This window comes from Alexandromys fortis, unplaced genomic scaffold (genome assembly GCF_014885135.2).
Source record: "Alexandromys fortis isolate MF-2015 unplaced genomic scaffold, M_Fortis_MF-2015_v1.1 scaffold_80, whole genome shotgun sequence".
In the NCBI taxonomy this organism is placed as follows: Eukaryota; Metazoa; Chordata; class Mammalia; order Rodentia; family Cricetidae; genus Alexandromys; species Alexandromys fortis.
The window spans coordinates 2572694-2581096 of NW_026068174.1; positions in this window are offsets into that span (position 1 = coordinate 2572694).

Sequence of the window (8403 nt, forward strand, 5' to 3'; positions counted from 1 at the left end):
AAAAAAAAAAAAAAAAAAAAAAAAAAACCTTCCTGTCTCTGCCTTCGGCTGCTCTAAATGATGTTTTACACCATGTGACTCTGCTTACCTTAGCCACTGCTGAATGGACTGAAGTAGCATAGGGAGCTGCCACAGATTAGCCAGTGACCTAAGGGTTATGGATCCTGATGTAAGGAAATTAGGTTGACTGCAGCATGTAATATGATGCACAAATTTAGTCCCAGCACATGGAAGGCTGAGGTGGGCAGAACTCTCTGAGTTTAAAAACAACCTAGTCCACATAAAGTGTTCCAGGCCAACCTGGGCTAATTGTGAGGAAAAGAGAGGGGGAGGGGAAGTGGAGGAAAAGGTGAGAGGAGGGGAGGGGAGAGGAGGAGAGGAGAGAGAAGAGGAGGAAGGAAGGAAGGAAGGAAGGAAGGAAGGAAGGAAGGAAGGAAGGAAGGAAGGAAGGAAGGAAGGAAGGAAGGAAAAAAGAAATTAGGTAGGCCAGTTCAGGGACTGAGAAACCAACTCAGTTGGCCAAAAGAATTAAAATCCAAATCTGTCACTTGGAATCAGCAAAGCCAAGCTAATATAAAACTAAGCTGACAAATGGGAAGGAGACTATTAAGCCAGGAAATACAAATGCCTCCAGCAAAGGCTGTCTTTGTTCCTAATAATGTCTCCCTCCCCGCTTTACTCCCATGAGACTCGCCTACCCCAAAGTCTTGGAACAGTGCCCTTTCCAAGTGCCTTTTCCTAGCAGAGTGTTGTATTTCTTATGTGTACATGTGTGTGGTTTTGTCTGGTTGGTTGGGTTTTCAAAACGGGGTTTCTCTGTGTAGCTCTGGCTGTCCTAGAACTCACTTTGTAGTCCAGGCTAGCCTCAAATTCAGAGATCCACCTGCTTTTGCCTCCCAAGTGCTGGGATTAAAGGCGTTCTCCACCATGCCCCGCTCTGTGTGTGTGTGTGTGTTTTTATGATGTGTTCATGAGTATGGGTACTTGTGCGGGCTAGGAGAGGGAGCTAGACTCTCTGGAGTTGGAGTTATAGGTGGTGGAGAGCTGAAGACATGGGATCTGGGAAACAAACTCAGAAACTCTGAGAAAACGGAGCCATCTCCTCAGCCACCAAATATCTTCTAATTTTTCCTAGCTATCAGGGAAACATACTGTAGTGTAATAATGTCTACAGTAGCTTCCTCCCCAAAATAGCTACCTCTAATACATTCTTAACTTAAAAAAAAAAAAGAAGTAGAGGAGGAAGAAGAGGAGTAGGAGGAGAATAGGGCTCGAGAAATGGTTCAGAAGAGCCCTGGCTGCTCTTTCAGAGGTCCTGAGTTCAATTCCCAGCAACCATAGGGTGGCTCACAACCACCTGTAATGAGATCTGGTTCCCTCTTCTGGCTTGCAGCAGGGATAGGTACAGGCAGAACACTGTGTACTTACTAAATAAATAAATCTTAAAAAAAAAAAAAAAACAGTGTAGTGAAACCCAGTACTGGGAGAGCTTGCCGCGACCCACGCCCTGTCCCCTCCCCCCCCCCCCCCCCCCCCCCCCCGCCAGGATCTCAAGGTAGTTAAGGTTGCTTTGAGAGATGATCCAGACCCATGTCCTGGAAACAAACCTAATGAAACCCACATAAGATAAAATCTGCTCTTAGGTTTTGTTGGTTGGTAGTTTGGGTTTGGAGGTTCATTTAGTTTGGTCTCGGGGACTGGGTTTCTTTGTAGAGAATCGCTCTGTAGACCAGGCTGACCTTGAACTCTGAGATGTGCCTGCCTCTGTCTCAAAAGTGCTGGGACTAAAGGCATGTGCTACCCCCCCTCTAAAAAAATCTGAGATTTTGACAGGGTTTCTCTGTGTAGCTTTGGAGCCTGTCCTGAAACTAGCTCTTGTAAACCAGGCTGGAATGGAGCTCACAGAGATCTGCCTGCCTCTGCCTGCCAAGTGCTAGGATTAAGAAAATTCTTAATATGTTTTTAAGTGTACACTACTATACTGTTGACCATTTTCATCTTCTATGGTGGGGATTTCCAACCCATTGAACAGAAAACCTGCATTGCCCCATTGCTGCAGTCCCTGGCAAGTCTGTCCTCCCTTATGTTTCTGATTTTTGTTGGCCACTATGTGCCTTACCTTTGTGGGATTTGCTATTCTAGTTCTTTTGTAGCTATCTAACTTTCCAATATGTCCTCCAGATTTGTCTACAAATCAATCAGTATCAATAAATATACAAACATGAAGCTCTTGTATTAATTATTGATACGTTTTAAACTAGTTTTTAAGTTAGCATACAAACTAATTGGTTTAATTATAACAATTTCATAAATATATCATTGTACTTTGCCATGTTTAACACCCCAAGTACCCTTCCTCACCCTTCCTTCTCCTGGTTCCCTTTCCTCCCTCATATAGTCCTTTCTTCTTTAATGTCCTTTGAGTGTGTGTGTGTTTAAATCTAGATTCTACATGAGAGAAAATATGCCACCTTTATCTTTTTTTTCACTCAACATTGTCATCTCCAGACTCATTAATTTTCCTGCAAATGACATAATTTCATTTTCTTTAGACTGAAATGGTATATACATCTTAGCATATTTTCTTAAAGTCTATCTGCAGTTGCTAACCTCTGGCAAAGGGAAACCTGTTTTCTCCTGTGGACCATGACTGGGTATATATATTATATACCCCAGGGCCGTCTCCATGCCCCAAAGATACTGGCCAATACAAGGCAAACTCAGTGGGTATTTTCATAAACATTTTGTTTTGATTTGGGCTTTTTTTTTGTTAGCCTTTTGCTTTTTTTCTTTTTCATTTTTGTGAGGTGTCTCTGTTGTCCAGGGGTATTTTGTTTTGTTTTAAAAGAGAGGGACCGAATAAAAGCCACACCTGAAATCCCAGCACTCACTCAGAAGACAGACCAGTGACAGTCAAACAAAACAAAACCTTAAGTAAGCCAGGCATTGATTGTCATTGTGGCACACACCTTTAGTCCCAGCACTCTGGAAGCAGAGGCAAGCAGAAAGCACATCTCTTGAGTTCTGAGTTCTATGGTCTACATAGCAAGTTCCAGGACAGCTAGGACTACCTAATGAGATCCTCTAAATAAATAAAAATAAATACTTAAGTTATAAAAAAATTAGATACATCATAGATACTCAGGGATGAATAGCCCTTGCTTTCGTCTCTCAAATTCACTTTTAATCGTGTGTGTGTGTTTGTGTGTGGTTTTTCAAGACGGGTTTTCTCTGTGTAGCCCTGGCTGGCCTCAAATTCAGAGATCCATCTGCTTCTGCATCCAAAGTGCAGGGATTAAAGGCATGTACCACAACACCTGGCTTTATTTATTTACTTTTGGTTTATCGAGACAGGGTTTCTCTAATAGTCCTAACTGTCCAGGAACTAGCTCTTCTGCCTTTATTTTTAGTACTTTTCAATATTTGTGTTTGAGGGGGGAGGAAATATGCACGAGGCACAAAAACCAGAGGTATTGTATCCCCTGGAGTTATAGGCATTTGTAAGCTACCCAACACAGGTGCTGGGAACTGAACTCGGGTCCTAGGGCACATTAAGTGCTCGAACTTCTATCCATGATGCAATAGTTTTAAAAACTTGGGGAGCCACAGATTTAAAATCACCACCACCACCACAACATTCCTAGTGATAAGTTCTCTCTTCTAATCTCATCAAATTGAATTCTAGCATACAGCATATACACTGTAAGATACAGATTAGACTACTTCTCACCAGTAGAAATGGCCAAATGCTGGGGGAGGAGCCTGTTTGCAGCAGATGTACAGATTGCTATCAATGAGGGATAGAAATCTGAGTATTTACAAGCCATTACATCAGATCAGAATACTTAATACTGTTGTGGAAACTTTTAGATCAAGCATGTGTTGGGTGGGTAGATGGCTGGTCCAGGTTTGAATTTTTTTTTTTTTTGGTTTTTCGAGACAGGGTTTCTCTGTGGCTTTGGAGCCTGTGCTGGCACTAGCTCTGTAGAGCAGGCTGGTCTCGAACTCACAGAGATCCGCCTGCCTCTGCCTCCCGGGTGCTGGGATTAAAGGCGTGCGCCACCATCGCCCGGCCAGGTTTGAATTTTTTAAAGTCATTTTTAGCTCTACAAACTGAATAAAAGTACGTGTCAAGAATGCTTTAAGCCAGGCATAGTTTTATCCCAACACTTGGGAGGCAGATACAGGCAGATCTCTGTGAGTTGGAAGCCAGCCTGGTCTACATAGTGAGTTCCAGTACAGCCAGGACTGTTACACAGAGAAATTCTGTTTTCAAAAGACAACCCCTGCCACTCTCCCCCCCCCCAAAAAAAAACCCTACCACTAATAAAAATCCATTGAATGCAATTTGTGTTGCCCAAATACTCTTAGGTGTGGGTGATCCCCCGTAGTTTTTATTTTGAAACAGGGTTTCTCTATGTAGGTCTAGCTGTATGGGGGAATATCTAGCTGTACAGGGAACTCGATACCTAGAGCAGGCTCATCTGGAACTCCTAGATAGGTAAATGCTGAAAATGAAAGGTGTATACCACTATGCCCATACTCTTAAACTTCTCTTTCTTGCTTTTGAGATAAGGTTTCTCCATCCATCTTTGGCTGTCCTAAAACTTGCTTTGTAGGCCATACTGCCCTCAAACTCATAGAATTACCTGCCTCTGCCTCCAGAGTGCTGGGATTAAAGTCATGTACTCCTATTTTTCAACCTAATTGATATTTAGACATTTATTCATTGTTTCTGCGTGAATATATCTGCATGAATAGGCAAACACTTCTGTGTGACTATGGGCAAGTGCACAGGAGGTCAGAGGTTTAAATTTGGTACCTTCCTATATTGTTCACTACCTTGAACCTGAAATCACCAATTGGATGGACTGGATATCCAGAAAGACCCCAAATTCCACTTGCCTCTGGCGCCAAGTCCTCAAACTGTAGCTGAGTTCGGCTTTCTTCCCTGGGTTCTAGATAGATGAATTTAGATACTTATGTTTACAGATCCCCAGGATCTAGCCATCTCTCCACTCCCCCCCCCCCAAAAGGTTTCTCTGTAGCTTTGGAGTCTGCTGTGGAACTCGCTCTGTAGACCAGGCTGGCCTCAAACTCAAGAGATCAGCCTGTTTAATCCAAAATGCTGGGATTAAAGACATGCACTGCCACTGTCCAGCTACTTCCTTTTTAAACCTCTTTGTTCCCAATTGCCATTTTTCTACAGAGCCCATCTTCAAACAAAATTAAAACTCACAAGCAATGTACCTTTCTAGATGCACCGTGAGATAGAGCAAAGCAATATTCATTTCTAGATAAAATTGAACCTAGCTCTAGCTTTCAAATAGTCTAAAATTTGCTAAAATAGCTAAAATTTGAAGGAAGTCCTATTTTCTGAGATCTTGGCTGTCTCTATTAATACTTCTCAAAAAATGACTTCAGCATTGCCTATAGAATGAGTTCCAGAACAACTAAGGCAATGCAGAAAGACCCTCCCTCAAAAAATCAAATAGAAAAGCAACCATTTTACTCAGAGATCTTGTTGAGCCAAGATACTGTCTTTACGCGGTATGTGGTACTGCCACTTGCCATTCTCTAACAAGATAAACATTCAAGACAGCAAAAAAGCCTTGCATGGAGAAGTGTTTGATTTTTTATACTATTGGCCTCCTGTTTTCTTCTTGGCAGAAATACCTTGCAATATCAATTTTTACAATTAAAAAAAAAAAACCTGTGCTTATCATGGGACTGGAGAGATGGCTCTGCAGCACTGGCTGCTCTTCCAGAGGACACATGTTCAGTTCCTAGCACCCACATGGCAGCTAACAACTCCAGTTCCAAAGGACCTGAAAATCTCTTCTGGCCTCTTTGGACACTGTGTATATGGGGAGCAAGATATTTGTACAGGTAAACACCCACATACATAAAATCTAAAAAAAAAAATTACAAGTGAGGTAGTAAATAAAAATTTACTCGTGTTTCTATGGGTGCATGTGCCTAAAAGGCAGTTAGAGGATACGAGATCACTTGGAACTACATTTGGACTAGATGTTTGTGGGACCACTCCTATCTCGTTATAGATGCTGGGGCCTGAACTTCTGTCCTCATAATTAGTGCAATAAGAGGCATCTCTCTAGCTCCAGATCTGAGACTTCCAGGTTGTGATCCTACTGAAAGAACTGACAAAGTGCACACACACTGAGAAGTGAAGTAAACTTTATTCAGAAGCAAAGTGACATTCCAGATCTGTTAAGCTGCAAGCCAGCAGCGCTCTACTGCATTAGAGTACCCAAGGGAATGGTTTCTTGTCTATGTTCTCATTTTATGAGGTCAAGGAAGAGGAACTGGTTGTTGAGTGGGTGGTTTTGTTTAGAGAAACAGGCTTGAATTATGTAAATCTTTCCGTGATGCATCTGACTTTAATCATATGCACACGCAATTATGCATATGCATAAAATGACAAGAGTTTTGAAAAGTTCAACCAGAGAATAGTTTGTTAATAGAATATGTACTAGTTCCGGGTGTACTGGCCATGTATTTTTAACCAGAGATATTCTAAAATGTTTCAGTGGAAACTGACCAAAAAAGGCGAATTACTGAGCCAGGCTTGGTAGTGCACTCCTTTAATCCCAGTACTCAGGAGGCAAAGATGAATTTCTGTACATTCAAAGTCAGCCTGGCACACAAAGCAAATTCCAGGACCAAGACAGCTGGGAAGCAAATCCCAAGTCCAACGCAAGAGCAGCAGATGCTATTAAATACTACCAACTGAGCATGCCCTCAGTTACATACACATCTATTAACTATGTCTGAGCACACACGCCAAAGTGCGCATGTGATTGTCAGAGAACACTCAAAAAATAGCTTAAATTTAAGGAAGTTCACCCCCCCCCCCCCAGTGTTTCTTAGTACTGTGGAGCCAAGTACTGGAACTCGCTTTTGAGCAGGATTGAGCCGCCTGCCTCTGCCTCCCAAATCCTGGAATTAAAGGCTTTCACCACCACAGCCCAGTTTGAAGTAGTTTCTCCATGTAGTAATGGCTATTCATCAGATCATGGCAATCTCATGATGTATCCCTGGCTGGTCTGAAACTTCAGATGTAGAACAGGGTAACCGACAGAGTTGTACCTGTCTTTGTCTCTCCAAGGTTAAGATTAAAAGGTGTATAACCATGCCCGGGTTTTTGTTTGTCCTAGAACTTTAAAAAAAATATTATATTACGTGTATAGCCTTCCTTCCACGCGTGCCTGCAGGCCAGAAGAGGGCGCCAGGTCTCATTACAGATGGTTGTGAGCCACCATGTGGTTGCTGGGAATTGAACTCAGGACCTTTGGAAGAGCAGTCAATGCTCTTAAACACTGAGCCATCTCTCCAGTCCCCTGGAACTAAGTCTTATAGACCAAGCTGAACAGAGATCCAACTGCCTCTGCCTCCTGAGTGCTGGAATTAAAGGTGCATCACCACTGCTGGCTCCAGTTTGAGTGTTTGTGTTGAGTGCCATAGGATACATGAGGAAGTCAGGGGTGTCATTTCTCTCCTTATACCACAGAAATCCCAAGGGCCTCGGGTTTAATGGCCACCATGAATTGTGAGCTAAAATAATTCAGATTATCTCAGAGTAATGCTGAGTAAATTTTTAAATGAAGTTGTGACAGCGGGGAGGTAGGTACACACCTGTGATACCAGTATCCAGCATGCAAACACAAAGGACCAAGAACTCAAGAAAGCTAGAGAATGCTCAGTGGTCAGACACACTCGCTATTCCTGCACTGGATCTAGATTGGTTTCCCACATTATAGCCATCTGTAATTCCAGCTGCAGAGAATCCAATACCCTCTATCCTCAGCAGTAACCTGGACATGTGGTACATAAAGCAACACATGCACTCATACACACATACACACACACTAAATACAATAAATTTAATAGTTTGAGGTGACCCTCGACTACAAGAGGGTTCAAAGATTGTTGCAATTGAGACAATGTCTGAAAAAAAAATTGAAAACAAAATTAGTAATTGCTGAGAAACAGATCCTGCCGGGTAGTGGTGGCACACTCCTTTAATCCCAGGAGGCAGAGTCAAGCTTATCTCTGAGTTCGAGGCCAGGCTTCTCTGCAAGAGCTAGTTCCAGGGCAGGCTGCAAAGATAGAGAAACCCAGTTTCGAAAAACCAAAACAAACACAAAAAACCTTACGCCACACCCTTGGCCATGTATGCACACAATCTAAGAAGTGACAGGTGAATAACGGTGGCATCTTCACCAATGAGTTTGCTGTCCTTTCAACTGGGACATTTTTTGGGTTTTATTTATTTACAAGACAGGGTTTCTTTGTAGCCTGTCCTGGAAACCAGATGCCTCAGGAGTGCTGGGATTAAAGATGTGAGCCACCACTGACTTTTTTTTTTTTTTTTTTTTTTTT